This window comes from Nicotiana sylvestris, chromosome 1 (genome assembly GCF_000393655.2).
Source record: "Nicotiana sylvestris chromosome 1, ASM39365v2, whole genome shotgun sequence".
Classification (NCBI taxonomy): Eukaryota; Viridiplantae; Streptophyta; class Magnoliopsida; order Solanales; family Solanaceae; genus Nicotiana; species Nicotiana sylvestris.
The window spans coordinates 116,528,830-116,547,846 of NC_091057.1; the positions used below are offsets into that span (position 1 = coordinate 116,528,830).

The 19,017-nt window shown below is 40.8% G+C and overlaps 1 protein-coding gene across 18 annotated transcripts in view; it reads left to right on the top strand.

Moving 5' to 3' along the window:
* Positions 1–19,017, top strand: part of LOC104245192 (uncharacterized) — a 31,999-nt gene that overhangs the window by 859 nt on the left and 12,123 nt on the right. For 2 of the 18 annotated variants that reach the window (XR_011404929.1, XR_011404930.1), the window contains one exon: positions 309–494. The exons of 15 other annotated variants lie outside the window; for them this stretch is intronic. The gene's annotated coding sequence lies outside the window, so the exon portion shown is untranslated. Of the gene's footprint in view, positions 1–308; positions 4,979–19,017 lie in introns of all 18 variants that reach the window. One more of the 18 variants, XR_011404931.1, reaches the window with a different exon arrangement.

The following is a 19,017-nucleotide window of genomic DNA, read 5'->3' on the forward strand; positions in this document are numbered from 1 at the left end:
GTTGCAAAACAAAATGAAGTAGCATAGGAGACATCATTATTAGAGTGACTTAGAAAATGTACAACCAGTAAGGTGCAATTATGTGCTTAAGATTTATCTCTCCTAGTTCCATCATCAGTCAGGTCAGAGAAGTAATAGTTCTAAACCGTTCATTCATTATGCTCATTCCTTGTCTGAGGATATCTGAAAAATGCAGTGTCTTGCCATGTTTCCCATCTTAGGTCCTTTGAAGCAAAATTTCTGTGGTTTAAGCCTTTGAACATGTCTCTGTTCTTTCACCACATGTTAATTCAGATTGTTATCCATAGGGACCGTAACTGTGTCGACTTTCGTTCCTTTGATGGGCGATGTACCTGGAATCTCATTCAAATCAACTGATGATATGGGGACATCTACTAGAGAGGAGCTCCAGACTTGCAAATTGTCATCTGCTGTTCCAGAATGACAAGACCTTCTATCCTTGTCGGGACATCTGCCTGGAAAATTCATGAGAGGCAAGTGACAATTTTTGTGTGTGAGAACTCCTCTCTGTGGGTGGTTCTTCACTTCTGAACTCATGTGAATTAGTGGACAAAGATACACAGAGATAAAAAACATGTTATATGTAAATATCAATGCACATACAATCTATTTTTCGATAAGGTATGCAGATACAATCTATTTCAAGTAATATGTTTCCCACCGATCTTCCTTACCACAGGTTGATTAGATTCCTCTGTGTTTGTAGAGCTGATGGACACATTCTCTTCCCTCTTTCACTCTATATGGTACTCTCACTATATGTTATGAACGTGACTGCAAGGAATCTGTTGTTTCAGGAATCTTCTTACTAAATGTCAAAGATCACGCTAGAACAATTATCATGATTTTGCTACAATGTTGAGAAACATCTCTAAATTTTTTTTAACTTTTGTAGCCGGCCCCTTGCTCCCTATAGATTGTATTGTTCCCTTTTGTTCTGTTGCAAAATGCATTCTGCTTTCTAAATTGAAAATATTGTTCCTTAATTTAAAATTATTCCAAAATGAATTTACAAAATGCTTTCCATTTAACTTAAATCAAAATCTTGTTTCTTTCCCTATTTATCACCTTTTGAAAATTACACTATTTGAAAAGTTGTATCCACATAAGTCTAGCACCTCTATAGAGCCTTTGTCAAAGTGTTAATATAACACTCCTTGATTAAAAAGAAAGTTATATAGAGATCATTTTATCATTATGCCCTCTAAACTTATGAGAAAAATTACTTCAACTCTATACTTGGCTTCAGTTTCTCTATAACACTACATGATCTCAATTTTTCTCCATGCATAGCAGAAGTCAGTAGAATTTGGACAACGGGACTATGTTTCAAAGACCTTTAGGAGGGGAAAAGTAAGCTGTGCACTAGATACCATCGTTAATTATTTCAAATTTCCCAATTGGCTAACAGAAAACTTTATCGCGATGGTAGAGGGTCGGGCTCATTATCCCCCGAGTTCCGAAACCATACGCCTATGGCCCTTGGGGATTTCTCGGTTCACTTATCAAAAAAAGGAAAGAAAAATTAGTAGGATGTGGCTGTGCTTGCATAAGTTTGTTGATGCCGGTAGATATACCAGAACTTGTCTTTCAAATATGTGATGTTTGTTTGGTTTCAATTTCGTATAGCTTTCTAGAGGGAAATTTATTAACCAAAACAAACTAAATAAGATATGTACCTTGAGTTGTGGAGAGCCGTGGTCGTCCTCTAGGCCTCTTAACTGAGTGTCCCATTTTTTCTCCACAATGATCACTTTGAGAATATAATTTCTGGCTGGAGACCTTGAACAAGCAATGAATGTCAAGCAGTAATCAAATAAGGAACTTCAAGTTGTTATGAAATATATGAGGATGTACCAAAATCCAAATCACAAAAGAGGTTTAATATATGTTGCTGTATTACCTAACCTAGCTGTGTACTGTAGTCCATACATTAGCAAGTATGTTTAGTATTAATGTTGAAGATTATATTGAAGAATTAGCTGATATTTTGGGATGTGAGGTGGACAATTCCCTATAGTATATCTGAGATTGCCACTACTGGTGAAGAAGAAAGAGAAAAATATTTGGCAAGGAGTAATTGAGAGATGTACAAATAAGTTAACCCCATGGAAGAAACAATATTTATCCTTTGGGGGTTGACTTATTCTAATTAGTAGTGTGTTGGACGGAATGCCAACATATACCATGTCTCTATTTCCTATGCCTGTAGCAGTTGAGAAGAAGCTGAACTCCATAAGAATTGACTTCTTATGGAAAGGTAATGCAAATAAAAGGAAGATTCCCTTTCAAGTCTGGTGGCAATTGACTTGAGCCTTGGAGTTTGCTCCCTTTCAAGGTCTCAAGTTCGAAACCCACTGGGTGCAAACAATTTCTGAGGCCATCGGACTGGGTAAAACCTGAATTAACCGTGGTGCACTTACGGGAAACTCCTTGCCGAGGGCCTGTGCACCCCCGGAATTAGTCGGGGCTCTTAGAGACTCGGACATTCGGTGCAAATCAAAAAAAGTAAAAATAAAAGGAAGATTCACTTAGTTAAATGGCAAATGGTTACAAATGATAAGAAAGAGGGAGGTTTGGGAGTGAAGAATTTGAGATTGCACATTAAAAGCTTATTGTTTAAAAGGCTGTGGAGATACAACAAGGGTGGTGATGAAATCTGGAAAAGGCTCCTTGATGCTATCTATGACAAGATGGATGATTGGAGACAAAGTCCCACACAGCTGAGGGTTGCAGGGGGAGTCTGGAAGGGCATTAGTGGGGTTGTGGGAAGAATTCTCGCAACATACTAAGTTATGGGTAATGGGGCTAGAATTAAGTTTTGGATACTTGAATTGGGAATTATAGTTTAAGAAGCAGATTTCCAGTTTTATTCAGTTGTTCTGTGAATATGGATGGCTTTGTATCTGATTTTCACTGAGTCAGGAAGGCAAATATAATTCTGGAGAAACTCAAATGATTGGGAGATAGAAGGTTACCGTCAACTCATTCAACAGTTGGAGTCAATTTCAGTGGATCAAAATAAGGAGGATGGTTTGATTTGGGTGAATAATAAGGACAATATGTTTGTTAATAATCTTTCTGTTCAGAGGTTCCAACTTCCAAATTGGCCTTGGAAGAGTATCCAGAGAACTAAGGCCCCTGTCAAAGCTGCCTGGTTTGGATGGATTGTCACCTGGGAGGCTTGCTTAACTCAGGATAAAATTCCAGAAGATGGGTTTTGCTCTTAGTAGTACAAGGGTCTGAGTGTTTAATTTCCTAGCAGTAGTAAAAATGAAAATACATATTTTGCTCATTTAGGATTTTAGGTGCTGATCGTTCAGATGGGAAATTTTCAGTTGTGCAGTTTCAAGTGTCAATATGTCTATACTTGAAGATTTATAAATATAGCCTCTAAATTACATTTTTTTGTGGATGGCTAATTTACCCTAGAGATTAAGCAGAAAAAGGGACAGAAGAAAATGTATTATTTCTGTGATACATGCAATGGAATGGAAACATAGTCTCATTTACTTGGAAAAAGAGAAAAGGGAAATAAAGTGGAACCAACATAAATGCGGAGGAGTTATGGATAAATAGTCTAATTTTTCCTTGCGCTTGTAGTTCTTTTTTTAATCACTTTATTTTAATCACCGGTATAACTGTACAAAGCCATAGCATCGCTTACACAACTAGCTATCTCATTACAAATCCGACAACCTATGTAAACATGTAGACTATGAAATCAAACAAACACAAAACTCTGTGCTAATCTATGTAGTCCAGTAGCAGCTCTAATGTTGCAAATGTAGGCTATTTCGCGTGCAATGGTATTCCATTCTCTAGGCCTTCTTTAAAAAATCCTCAGATTCCTCTCAATCCAAATGGCATACGATATTTCTGCATAAACCATCCGATATAGTTTGGCTCTTTGGGAGTTTCCTTTAGCATTCTGAAGTACCCACTGCAGGTGTTGCTCCCTAGTATTTGTTGTCCTTTATCCGTGCTGCATCCAGTGCATGATCTTCTCCATAAGGTCTTGGTAAAAACACAGTTTACAAACAGATGTTCCCTACTTTCATCACGATCATGACATAGTGCACATTGTGTCTCCACAGCCATTCCCCATTGTCGAAGCCTATCTGTAATGAGAAGCCTGCCATGTAATAACATCCACATGGTAAATTGTGCTTTAGGCCTTGTATTGTTCTGAAACATTAAACATTTCCAATTCACATGAGGCCTATCTCCCAGTAACTGTAAGTATATGTGCTTAGTTAAACTAGTCCCAGAGTTATTCCTTTGCACCTGGTTCATAGTTACTCGAGCATTAAAGATCTGCCTGATCATCCAACAGGCTTGCTTAGGCACTGCTGTTTGCAAAAATACTGTCCTTTGATGTAGTAAGAGTGGATCCATTTGATCCACAACCTGTCTTGTTTATTTCCACATCCCAACTCACTTTGGCAATACTTTGTTCCACAATTGAATATTCACTAGATTCGGGCCTCCACTAGACTTATGAGAACAAATATTCTCCCATGATACCAGGGCCTTCTTAGTAATATTATTGGCTGCAGACCAAATGTAGCTCCTACAATAAGCATCAATAAGCTTCAGCACCTTGACAGGAAATGGAAGCAGTTGAGCCCAGTCATCTTGGATGCCAAATACCACACTTTGCACTAACTGTACCCTCCCTGCATAGGACAGTTTCTTAGCTGTCCACGAAGATATTCTTGCCACTATCTTTTGAATAAGGGGCTGCAATTGAATCAGTGCGATCTTCTTAGTTGATAGTGGTATGCCTAAATATTTGAAAGGCAATTCTCCATGCCCATACCCAAGTGTTGTAGAATTCTAGTTCTCTCAGGTGGAGAGATCCCTCCAAAGTACACAGAGCTTTTTCCCAAGTTGGCTTGGAGTCCTGAAGATTGTGAGAAATGACTGAAGCATCTATGCATGGCAGCAACTGATGGTAAGTCTCCTTTTGCAATCAAAAGTAAGTCATCAACAAAGCTTAAATGTGTGATGCCCAGTTTAACAGACTTTGGATGATATTTGAATTCGTTGATTCCTTTCAGTCCATTTAAGCTTCTACTGAGGTACTCTTTGACAATTGCAAATAGGAAAGGGGAGATAGGATCTTCTTGTCTAAGTCCTTTAGCAGCATCAAATGGAACAGTAGTTTCCCCATTTATCAATACAGTATAATTGACAGTCTTGACACATTCAAGTATCCAGCCAGTAAACTTTGTAGGGAAGCCCAATGTATCCATTACCTGTTCCAAAAAAATTTACTCCACTGAGTCATAGGCTTTTTGTAAATCAATCTTGATCATACATCTGTCAGAGATATGCTTTCTTGTATAAGATTTGACCAATTCATGAGCAAAGATAGTGTTATCATCTATTCTTCTCCCAGGTATGAAACCAACCTGATTTGCACTGATTATAGATGCAATGATCCTCGTTATTCTTGTTGCTAACACCTTGGAGATTAGCTTATAAAGTAGGGTACAACAAGCTATTGGTATGAAGTCTTTCACAATAATAGGTTTATCAACCTTAGTGACTAATATTATGGTAGTACAATTTATGGCTTTGTACATTCTACCAGAGGTAAAGAAGTTTTTTTCAGCTTCACAAACCTCCTCCTTCATAATTGGCTAGGTTCTCTTGAAGAAATGAGCATTGTAACCATCCACCCCTGGTGCCTTGTCATCACCAATAGCTTGTAATCCTTCAAAGATTTCTTGATCAATGACTTCTGCACACAGCTGAAGTCTTTGCTGTTGTGAGAGGGTTGGTCGTTGCTTCATGATCTCCCTGTTGATAGCAGGAAGAGTCTGGGCAGCAGTCCCATCAAGGATTTGTAGAACTCAATAATTTCATGTTTTATCCCCTCAAGAGTCATTTAGTGTCTGTCCATCTAGAGAGGTAATTTCTTTGATCTGCTTCTTCTGAGTCCTTTCCTTCACTATGTAGAAAAGTATTTGGTGTTTGAATCCCCAAGCTTAATCCACTTAGCTCTAGATTTTTGCTTCAGTACACTTTTCTATATGAGAGACCATTTTTCTAGCTGATGAAACATAGCTTTCTCCTGGTCCGGTAGGTAATCAGTACACTGTGAAACAATCTGCTCCCGAATACCTTGAAGTTCACCTCTAGCCTGGTCAATCTTAGTAGTAATAGTTTTGAATTCTTCATTGTTCAATATCTTGAGTCTAGGCTTTAGAGCTTTAAGTTTTAGCCAAATATTCTTCATTCTCCACTCTGCTAAATTCTGACCCCATACATCTTGCACTAGCTGTAGGAAGTTAGCACAGTCTGCCCAAACATTTAAAAATTTGAAAGGAATTTTTCCAGACTTAGTAGCCGTGCAGATGGAGAGCAACATAGGTGAATCATCAGAAATTAGGGGCAGATCATATTAAGTTTGCACATGCCCCCATTGCATCATCCATTCAAAATTTTCAAAGACTGTCAATTCTACTACTAACTCTATCTGGTCTATGCTGCTTATTTGACCAAGTATAGTAGTTTCCCTTCCATGGCAATTCACTAATCTGCAATGTTTGAATACAAGCAGAGAAGTCCTGAGTTTCAACATATGTTATACGATTACCCAGCAACCTGTCTTGAAGGTACAGTACACCGTTGAAATCTCCACATATTATCCAAGGTGCAGTTATATTTGTAGCCAAACCCTGCATGTCAGCCCATTCCTTTGCTCAGCAGTATTATATCCATAAACAACAGTCATTAAGCAATCCAATTTCCCGAAATTATCTCTTAGATGGCAATGCAAGAATTGTGCACCAGCTTTTAATAAGTTCATAGTATACCATCGTGAATCCCAAATGAGCCAGATCCTACCATTCTGAGCATATTGGTAGTTGGTAAAAATATTCCAGTCAGGTACAATAGCTTTGCTAACTCTATGTGAGTTATGTTCTTTCACTCTTGTCTCTATCAATCCAGCTAGTTTGATATTCCAATTTTTAATATAGTGATGTAGCTCTTTTTGTTTATACCTCTTATTGACTCCCCGAACATTCCAAAATAGCCAGTTGATCAACATGTAAGATGGCCTCTACCTCTGTCAAGGGGCAATTGGTGTATATCTCCAGTCCCACTGGGTAATACATCAAGAGAACTTTTCACTGTGACAACAGAAAGCATAAGGAAGTTTGCTAGATTAAACTCAGAGCTACTTTCCACTTGTTTCCCTCGATGACACTCCTTGGACACAGGAGCATCATTTGGAGATTGGCTGTTTCTTTGCCTTTGGCTAGTTTCTAGCATACAACTTGAAGAGGCTATATGCAGAACCTGCTGTCAGCTGGTGTCATTGGTGTAGGGTGGTTTTGATGTTGCAAAGGCCGGCTATCAACTTTCAGTACAGGCCCTTTAGTTCTCCATTCCATAGTCACTTTCTTGGGCTCCTTTGTCTTCACATGATGCTTAGTCTGTTGTTTAGCCTCTTGTTTATCTAATCCCTTATGAGGAGCTCACTTATGGCCAGCTTTTTGGTGTTGGTCACAAAAATCAGGTCTCCAATCATAATACACACCTTGCACAAATTGCCTTTCATTTGGATCCATGACACAGATCTCATTAGGTAATGGCTTAGTAAAAGTAATCTCAATTAATATTCTAGCAAAGGACACCCTAGTCTTCCTAGTCGTACATTCATCAGCAAATATGGGTGTACCAACAACACGGGCTATTCTATTGAGTGAATAAGATCCCCAACAGTTCATAGGCAACTTTGGGAATTTGACCAAGAGGGGAATTTCAGTGGGAAGGCTCATTAAAATCAAAGTCCGAGGTCCATGGCTTCAGGATCATAGGCCTATTATTGATGGAGTAAGGCCCAGAATAATAGATCTCTTGCATGTCAGCAGTTGTTCGAAATTTGACAATATAGTACCCTTCCTCATGTAGGAATACATCTGGTTCTGCAACATTGGCCCAATTGACATTGATATATTGCTTCATAGTATTCTACCCCGGTATCTCCCCAAGTATGTACATAATTAGAGCACATTTCCATTTCTCTGTCTCAGATTTAACCTCATTTTTGTCCAATTGAGCAACTATTTGGCCATTTTTGATCTGTGGAAGAATATAAGATAGAGGCATACCATTTGCTGCAGAGCGATTCTTCTGGAAGAGGTTGCACCATGGTTTAGGAGGTGCATCTGTTGGAGGAGGTGCATAATTCCTCATCTCTCTAGGTTCCTCAGCAGTTGTTACTGTTCCATTCTTTGACTGTTGCTTTGGTGCATTCTCTGGTCGGGGAAGATTTCCAATTGATGAAAATGTTGTTAGATCTAGGTTTTTTTAGACTCCAAAGCTAGAGGCACCTCCCATATCCTTCCATTGAGCCCTAGTATCAGACCAGATCGATCAATGTTACCGTCCTTTGCTTGAATTCGCGAACTTACAGAACTACCTACAGTGGTAGTAGGAGCTTTATTGGGCCTACCACGCCCTCTTCCACTCCCGCTCGCCATGGATGAGACGAGGTCAGCGCACGTTAACTAACATGAGCTGAGAGCAGGTAGAGAGAGCATGTAAAAAAAATTGGGCTTGTAGTTCTTGTTTACATAGTGGTTAGGTTACTAAAATAAAATAGCAGGTACCAGTGCTTTGATTTGTTCTCATTCACTCCGAACTTTGAAATGCATTTTAGGATTCCATCTATTTTCCTTGGCGATGGATGCATTGACGCGACACATTCAAGGAGAGGTGCCATGGTATTTGTTATTTGCTAATGACATTGTTCTTATTGACGAGACGCAGAGTGGTGTTAACGAGAGGCTGGAGGTCTGGAAGTAACCCCTTGAGTCTAAGGGTTTCAAGTTGAGCAAAACCAAGACGAAATACTTGGAGTGTAAGTTCAACAACGTTACCCATGAAGCAGATATGAGGTGAGGCTTGATACACAAGTCATCCCCAAGAGGGGTAGTTTCAAGTACTTTAGATCTATAATACAAGGTAACGGGGAGATTAATGAGGATGTCACACACCATATCGGAGCAGGATGGATGAAGTGGAGGCTCGCTTCTGGTCTCTTGTGTGATAAGAATGTGCCGCTGAGACTTAAAGGCAAGTTCTACAAGGTTGTAGTTAGACCGACTATGCTGTATGGAGCAAAGTGTTGGCCTGTTAAGAATCCTCATGTCCAGAAGATTAAAGTAACTGAGATGAGGATGTTCAGGTGGATGTGTGGGCATACCAGGTTGGATAAAATTAGGAATTGTGAGAAGGCACTGGAGAAAATATGATATATTGATGTTGTGTGTCTAATGCAATACAAGATGTCCTAATTTATAACTACTCTATACAAAGGACATACTACACCTATTCCAATGTGGGACAACTACATATCTATATCTAACACCCCCTCAAGCCGGAGCATACAAATCATATGTACCGAGCTTGTTACATATATAACCAATGCGAGGACCGGGGAGGGACTTGGTGAAAATATCTGCAAGTTGATCATTCGACCTCACAAACTTCGTAGTAATATCTCCTGAAAGTATCTTCTCTCTTACGAAGTGACAATCAATCGCTTGATTGTCGCACACAAGTTCCATCTGACTGATTTCACCAAATTTCAACTCCTTGAGCAATTGTTTGGTCCAGACTAGTTCACATGTTGCCATAGCCATTGCTCGATATTCTGCTTCTGCACTAGACCGAGCAACTACATTCTGTTTCTTGCTTTTCAGGGCACCAAATTTCCTCCTACTAAAACACAATATCTAGACGTAGAACGCCTATCAGAAGGTGATCCTGTTCAATCAACATCTGAGTACCCAACGATCTGCTCATGACCTCGATCCTCAAACAGTAATCCTTTGCTTGGAGCCGATTTTATATATCGGATAATGCGGCGTACTGCATCCCAATGACTATCACAGGGAGAATTCATAAACTGAATTACAACACTCACAAGATAAGAAATGTCGGGTCTAGTCACTGTGAGATAATTTAATTTACCAACCAGCCGCCTATAGCTTGCAGGATCGCTAAGCGGCTCCCCGTCCTGGCAGAAGTTTAGAATTCGGATCCATCGGAGTGTTAACAGGTCTGCAACCTATCATCCCTGTCTTTTCAAGAATGTCTAAAGCATATTTCCTTTGAGAAATAACAATACCTGAGCTAGATTGAGCAACCTCAATACCTAGAAAGTACTTCAATCTGCCTAGATCCTTAGTTTGAAAATGCTGGAAGAGATACTTCTTCAGATTAGTAATACCATCCTGATCATTGCCAGTAATAACAATATCATCAACATAGACTACCATATAAATACATAGACTTGAAGCAGAGTGCCGATAAAACACAGAGTGATCAGCTTCACTATGAGTCATGCCAAACTCCTAGATAACCGTGCTTAACTTACCAAACCAGGCTCGAGGAGACTGCTTAAGACCATAAAGTGACCGACGCAAGCGACATACAAGGCCACGAGACTCCCCCTGAGCAACAAAACCAGGTGGTTGCTCCATATAAACCTCATCCTCAAGATCAACGTGAAGAAATGCATTCTTAATGTCCAGCTGATAGAGGGGCCAATGACGAACCGCAACCATGGATAGAAAAAGGCGGACTAATGCCACTTTAGCCACAGGAGAGAATGTATCACTGTAATCGAGCCCAAATATCTGAGTATATCCTTTTGAAACAAGACGGGCCTTAAGTCGATCAATCTGGCCATCGGGACCAACTTTGATTGCATAAACCCAACGACAACCAACAGTAGATTTACATGAAGGAAGAGGAACAAGCTCCCAAGTACCACTTGTATGTAAAGCAGACATCTCGTCACTCATAGCCTGTCGTCATCCTGGATGAGACAACGCTTCACCTGTAGACTTAGGGATGGAAACCGAGGACAAAGAAGATATAAAAGCATAATGGGGAGATGACAGACGATGATAACTCAAACCAACATAATGAGGATTAGGGTTAAGTGTGGTCCGTATACCTTTTCGAAGTGCAATCGGTGTACTAGGAGCAAGGTCCGCAGTAGGAGCAGGGTCAGGTGCAGGACGAGAACTAGTTGGGCCTGATGTAGGGCGCAAACGATGATGATAAGTCAAGAGTGGTGTTCCTGTGACTGGGGAACTTGGAGGAACAACACTAGACTCCTCAATGGTTAGTATGGGTGAAACCTGTGTTCGAAGGTAGAGGAGGAGCTATAGGAAACTCCTCAAAGGTCGGTATAGGTAAGACCTCAGATATATCATGGTGGTCAGCAGAAGCAAAGAAAGGTTTAGACTCAAAAAATGTGACGTCAGCTGACATAAAGTACCTACGAAGATCAGGTGAATAACAACGATATCCCTTCTGAATACGAGAATAGCCAAAGAAGACACACTTGAGAGCACGAGGAGCTAACTTATCTTTCCCAGGGGCTAAGTTATGAACAAAACATGTGCTCCCAAAAACACGAGGTGGAAGAGGGTATAAGGCTGACTGGGGAAACAATACTGAATGCGGAATCTGATACTTGATGGGAGATGAAGGCATCCTATTAATCAAATAACAAGCTGTGAGAACTGCATCGCCCCAAAAACGCAACGGAACACGAGATTCAATTAGAAGTGTGCGAGCAATCTCAATAAGGTGCCTATTCTTTCTCTCTACAACCCCATTTTGCTGAGAGGTATAAGGACAAGATGTCTGATAAATAATTCCATGGGAAGTCGTAAACTGCTGAAACTAAGAAGATACATTTTCTAAGGCATTATCACTGCGAAAAATGCAAATAGAGACACCAAATTGATTTTTTATTTCAGCACAAAAACTCTGGAATATAGAGAATAACTCTAGAACGTCTTTCATTAAGAAAAGTCAAGTACATCTTGAGTAATCATCAATGAAACTAACAAAATAACGAAATCCCAAGGTTGAATTGACTCTACTAGGACCCCATATATCAGAATGAACCAAGGAGAAAACAGATTCTGCATGAGTCTCAACACTACGCAGAAAGGAAGCTCAGGTATGTTTCCCAAGCTGACACGACTCATAATCTAATGTAGACAAATTGGATAAACTAGGTACCATCTTCTGAAGTTTGGATAAACTTGGATGTCCTAAACTACAGTCGATTAGGTCCGGAGGATCGGTAACTAGACATGTTGTGGAAGGACTGAGTGAATTAAGGTAGTAAAGGCCTTCTGATTTACGTCCTGTACCAATTGTCTGTCCCGTACTGCGGTCCTGCATAATAAAAGAATCATCAGTAAAATATATACCACAATGGAGGGCACGAGTCAAACGACTAACAGATGCAAGACTAAAAGGACAACCAGAGACATAAAGAACGGAATCTAGGGTGATAGAAGACAATGAGTTAGCTTGTCCAACTCCTTGTGCCTTAGTTTGACATCCATTGGCTAAAGTAACAGGGGGAAGAGACTGTGAATATACAATATTCGACAAAAGTGATTTATTACTAGAGATCAGAGATGTGATCAGAAGCGCCTGAGTCCATGACCCATGGTCCAAGAGTACTAGACTGGGAAACACAAGCAAAAGAATTACCAGCAACAAGAGTATCAGTCTGGGCAACTGAGGCTACTTGTGGAGATGTCTACTTACTTGCTCGATACTGAAGGAGCTCATTATATTCTTCTTTAGATACAGAAAAACCTTGGTTACCTGTAGTCTCGGTCTGAGCAACGTAAGCCTTTTTGGGTGGACGACCATGACGAATAGCACATTTCACGAGTGTGTCCAAGTTTGTGATAATAAGAGCACTTGGGTCTAGATCTCCCACAACAACCTCGTCCTCCTCTGTTCTCCATAGTTTGAGACGCCCGAACATCCACTGTCTGCGATGTGAGAACAGAGGAATCAAGTATTTGTGATGAGATCAGTGGGTGACTTGGTGCTGCAACAAGGCGGAGTAATCGAGAGAATAATTCATCAACTGTGGGAACAGTCGGACTAGCCAAAATCTGGTCTCGCACTGGATCAAGATCATTAGGAAGTCCAGCGAGTGTAAGAACTAGAAACATCTTTTGTTGCTGCTCTTGTTGTTTTGCCACACTAGCAGAGACTGTCATTAATGTCTCAAATTCCTCCATGACTGCTTGTACTTGACCCAAGTAAGTAGACATATCTAATTCTTGCTTCTTTAAGTTTGTCATCCGTGATATCACATCATAGAAGCGAGATATGTCATTAGTATATAAGGTACGAGCCTTTGCCCAAACCAAATAACATGTCTGGAATGGACGAAAAAAGGCATCAACTTGGAATCAATAGAACGCCACAAGATGCTACATAATTGAGCATCAATCTTTGCCCAAAGAGCTATCGCCTTTTCATCTCCTTCGCTAGACTGTTTAATTAGATGATTTTGAACACCTTGACCTTTACACCACAACTCGACAGATGAAGCCCAAGCTAAGTAGTTTGAACCTCCCATTAAAGGTTCCGAAGTAATCATAACACTAGAGTTTCCAGAACTCATGTTTTTAGACCCAAAAACATCAATTCCCAAAGACATCATTGCAAATTATTACCAAATTAGAGAAATAATCAAATGTAATCCACTGAAACAGAGTAAGGAATAGTGAAACAGAACAAGGAAATACTGTAGCTGTCGGAATATTACTATAGCAGTCGGAATAGTACTGTAGTTGCCGGGAAAATTCAAAGTGGTCGGAATGAAATAAAAACAGTAGGGGTAAGATAGGAATTACCAGACGACCCAACTGTTCTGAAGAAACGTTTTCAAAAAAAATGGTCGGAAGTCCACTTTTGAAATCACTATTCACGCCGGAAAAATATAAAAGTTGTCGGAATTTGGTGTAACCTTGATGGGTAGGCTCGGAATTGCAAGGGGAACAATTTGTCCTGAAGAGTCGTCGCCAAACAATGGCTGGAAGGTGGCCCATGCGACGTCGGAACTTCGTCGGAAAATTTTCTTCCGGTGGCGAGTGGCGGCGCGTGGAGGGTATTCTGACGGAGATTTTTTTTACGGGTTGGTCGCCGGAGCCCGATCTACTTCGTGGTGGTGTTGGTTTTTGCACAACACTGACAAAAATGGCTTTTTTTACTTGCGGCAGACCTACCGGAAAAAGGCTTCCGGTCAACTAATTTTCCTTCCCGGAGCCGCTGGAATTTATGCACAGCGATAAATCTCTCACGATTGCTCTAATACCATGTGAGAAGGCACGGGAGAAAATATGATATATTGATGTTGTGTGTCTAATGCAATACAGAATGTGCTAATTTATAGCTACTCTATACAAATGGCATACTACACCTATTCCAATGTGGGACAACTACATATCTATATCTAACAGAAGTTATTCGGGATAAGGTGGAAGTAGCACCTGTGTAGAATAAGATGCGAGAAGTGAGGTTGAGATGGTTCGGGCATGTTAAGAGGAGAAGTATAGAAGCCCCATTCAGAAGGTGCGAGAGGTTAACCTCAACGGGTATCAGGATGGGTAGAGGTAGGCCTAAGAAGTTTTGGGGAAAGGTCATTACGTGAAACATGCCGCAACTAGAGCTGACTGAGGACATTGCCCTAGATAGGAGGGTGTGAAGGTCGAAAATTAGGGTAGAAGGCTAGTAGGTAGTCGAGTGTTTCTCTTTGTTTTACTCAGTTCGCTAGCATTAATGTTAGTGTTAGCGGAAACGTAAAAGAAAGAACACAAGATTTAACGTGGTTCGGATCAAAATAATCCTACGTCCACCAGAGAACAATTGCCCTTTTTAATATTAACAAAGGAAGGGGAGATTTCCCAATTACACTTAAGAGAATTTCTCTCTTAACTCTCTACTCACTACAATGTATTGTATTATTTTGGGATGATTTCTACAAGTGAAGGAGTGCATCTATTTATAGAGGTAAAGACCTCCTCTTGATGTCATTGGTGACATCAAACTACCTCCTCTTGATGTCATGGGTGACATCAAAGGAGGAAGCTTCCTCCTAGCATCCACACCAACTCTTTCCACCAACTCTTCCAATTGGCATGCCATTGTTGACTAAACATAAACCAACATTTTCAGCATGCCATTGTTAACTAAACATAAACCAACATTTTCAATCTCCACCTTGGTTTGCGTTTCGAGCGTGTGAACAACTCTGGCCAAAACTTCTAAGCTTACTGGGCAACCCCGTTGTAAGAAACAAGAAGAATCAAACCATTGTTGAACATACCACCTCCACCTAGCAACTGTTCTCTTCGGAGTTGCATCAGTTGATGCACACCCCCGCCAAGTCCTTGCAGTGTGCAAACTTAGCGAGCGGGACTATCTTGGTCAACATGTCTGCAGCATTATCGTCTGTGATAACCTTCACGACCTTGATAGTTCCCTCATCAATAACATCTCGAATAAAATGAAATCTGACATCAATGTGTTTAGTGCGCTCATGAAATCTCTGATTTTTCATTAGATGAATAGCACTCTGACTATCACATCTAAGAGTTGATTCCAGCTGAACCAAACTCAATTCCGCTACTAAACTTTTCAACCAGATAGCTTCCTTTACCGCCTCCGCTGCTGCCATGTATTCTGCTTCTGTCGTAGACAAAGCGACAATCGACTGCAAAGTCGACTTCCAACTGACGGCACTGCCAACGAGGGTAAAGATGTATCCAGTTGTGGACCTTCTTCTGTCAAGATCTCCTGCATAGTCAGAATCCACATAACCGAGAATTGAAATACCTGTACCACTTTTTCGAAAGGTAAGACCAACACCAGAAGCTCCTTTGAGATATCTCAATATCCACTTGACAGCTTCCCAATGCCTCTTTCCTGGGTTGGACATGTATCTACTTACCACACTTACAGATTGAGCAATATCTGGACGTGTGCATACCATAGCATACATAATACTACCAACTGCACTGGCATAAGGAATCTTTGACATATGCTCCACCTCATCCTCGGACTGAGGCATTTGTGACTCTGAAAGTTTAAAATGAGGAGCTAATGGTGTACTTACAGGCTTGCACGTTTGCATATTGAATCTCTCGAGAACCCTTTCAATATACCTCTTCTGAGAAAGATGTACAACATCGTCTTCTCTTGAAATCTCCATACCAAGGATTTTCTTTGCAGCTCCTAAATCCTTCATGTCAAATTCCTTACTCAATAGTTTCTTCAAAGCATTTATCTCTGTAATGTTGTTAGCAGCAATAAGCATATCATCAACATACAACAGTAAATAAATCATTGAGTTACCAGACATCTTCTTGTGATACACACAACTATCAAATGCACTCCTTGAGAATTCATGTGTAGTCATGAATGCATCAAACCTCTTGTACCACTGTCTAGGGGATTGCTTCAAACCATACAAAGACTTCTTTAGTTGGCATACGTGATCTTCTTTTCCCTCAGCTAGGAAACCTTCAGGTTGATCCATATAGATTGTCTCTTCTAGATCACCGTGTAAGAAAGCAGTTTTGACATCAAGCTGTTGAAGCTCCAAGTCAAATTGTGCAACCAATGCTAGTAGCACGCGAATTGAGCTATGCTTCACGACCGGAGAGAAAATCTCATTGTAGTCAATTCCCTCCTTTTGGCTGAAACCTTTTGCAACCAATCTCGCCTTGAACCTAGCATCTTCCACTTCAGGAATTCCCTCTTTCTTTCGGTAGACCCACTTGCATCCAACTGTCCTCTTCCCCTTTTGTCTTTTCACTAAGACCCATGTCTGATTCTTGTGAAGAGACTCCATCTCTTCAGTCATGGCTAACCGCCATTGTGCGGCATCCTTGCAAGAAGTTGCTTCAATATACGAGGAGGGCTCCAGATCTTTAATCTCTTCTTGTGCAGCTACGAACGCATATGCAATCAAGTTTGCTTGATTTATAAGGCGTTCCGGTTCTCGTGTCTGCCTCTTCTCCCTCCCCTTCGCAATTGTGTATGGTTCATTGACAGCAAGTTCTTCAACGCCTACATCTTCTGACTCATCTTTAACCTGAGTCTCTTGATCCTTTTCCTTGGCAAGCTCCACCGGAAGCTCCACCTGCTCGTTGTTCTTGTTTCCTGAAAACTCCACGGAAACTTTACGGGGATCAAGTATAGAGGATTCATCGAAGGTGACATCTCTACTAACTATAAATTTGAGTAAAGACAAACACCAAAGTTTGTACCCTTTTACTCCATCCACATACCCTACGAATATGGCCTTCTTAGCCCTTGGTTCAAGCTTTCCTTCATTAACGTGATAATAAGCTGGACACCCAAATACTCGTAAGTATGAATAGTTAGAGGGTTCACCTGACCATACCTCATTCGGAGTCTTAAAGTCAATTGCCGATGCTGGAGATCGATTGACAATATGAGCAGCAGTGTGAACTGCTTCAGCCCAAAATACTTTGGACATTTTGGCTTGTAGGAGCATACAACGAGCCTTTTCAAGAAGAGTTCTGTTCATTCTCTCGGCAACTCCATTCTGCTGTGGGGTATGCCTGACAGTCCTATGTCTTGAGATCCCATGAACCTTGCAGAATTCATTAAACTCTTCATTGCAAAACTCCAAGCCATTGTCTGTGCGAAGATACTTGATTTTCCGCTCCATTTGATTTTCAATCAAAATCTTCCACTCTTTAAATGCTTCAAAAGCATCACTTTTTGCCTTCAAAAAATACACCCAAACCTTTCGTGAGAAATCATCAATAAAAATGAGAAGATACCTCTTTCCGCCCTTCGATGGAAGTTTAGAAGGACCCCATAAATCTGAATGGATGTAGTCTAGCACTCCTCTTGTCTTGTGTTTGCCAGTGCTGAAGCTGACCTTCTTCTGCTTCCCTAGAACGCAGTGCTCACAGAAGTCAAGCGTGCTGATCTTCTCACCTTCCAAAAGTTTACGATTGCTCAACATCTCCAGTCCACGTGCGCTCATATGACCTAGTCTCATGTGCCATAGTCTTGCCTTGTCATCATTAGATAACTGCACTGTAGATGCATTTGCAGAGCCAACAATGGTGCTTCCGGCCAATGTGTAAAGGCCGTTCTCCAGCTTGCCTTTCAGCATGACTAAAGAACCTTTAGTCACCTTCATAGTTCCTGCTTCGCTCATGTACCTGTAGCCTTGTTCATCCAGAGTACCCAAGGAGATCAAATTCTTCTTCAGATCAGGAACATGACGGACTTGTGTAATAGTCCTCACGATTCCATCATGGCAGCGAACCCGAACTGAGCCAATGCCAACTATTGCACAAGTTGCATTATTGCCCATTACTACGGTTCCTCCACTTTTCTCGTAGCTGCTAAACCAGTCTTTTCGGAACGTCATATGCAGAGTACAAGCAGAGTCTAACACCCATTTGTTTTCATAACTACTATTATTATTACACGATGTTGTTAGTACATAATCATTATCAAAATTATGTACCTGTTCAACTGTAGATGCACTCGCCTTTTCCTTGGACTTTGACATTGGGCAATCTCGTTCAAAGTGCCCCTTCTTGCCACAACCCCAACACTCTGTATTCTTCTTGTTCACACGAGACTTTGATCTGTGCTTTGATTTGGTCTTTCCCTGTTGGCTAGTCCGGCCTCTTACAAAGAGGCCACTTGCCTGGTCATCTCTATCTCCTTCAATGTGCCTCCGCACATCACTAGAGTTAAGTGCCTGCCGCACTTGCTCAAGCTTGATAGGCTCCTTGCTATACATCATTGAATTCTCAATATCACGATATCCTGAAGTCAATGAAAATAGCAAAGCACATGCAAGCGTCTCCTCCTCCCTTTTAATTCCTGCAATCTGTAAGTCCATGACAAGTTTATTAAACGCATCTAAATGATCTTGTAACGAAGTACCTGACCCCATCTTAAATGTGTGAAGACGCCGTTGTAACAACATTCTTGTTGTCACTGATCGGTCTTGGTATAGCCCTTCTAGCTTTTCCCACAACTGTTTGGCCGTCTCTTCGGTACCCGTACTCACTTCACAAAGCACGTTAGGTGCAAGGGATAGTTGGATTGCACTCAATGCATCCCCTTCAATCT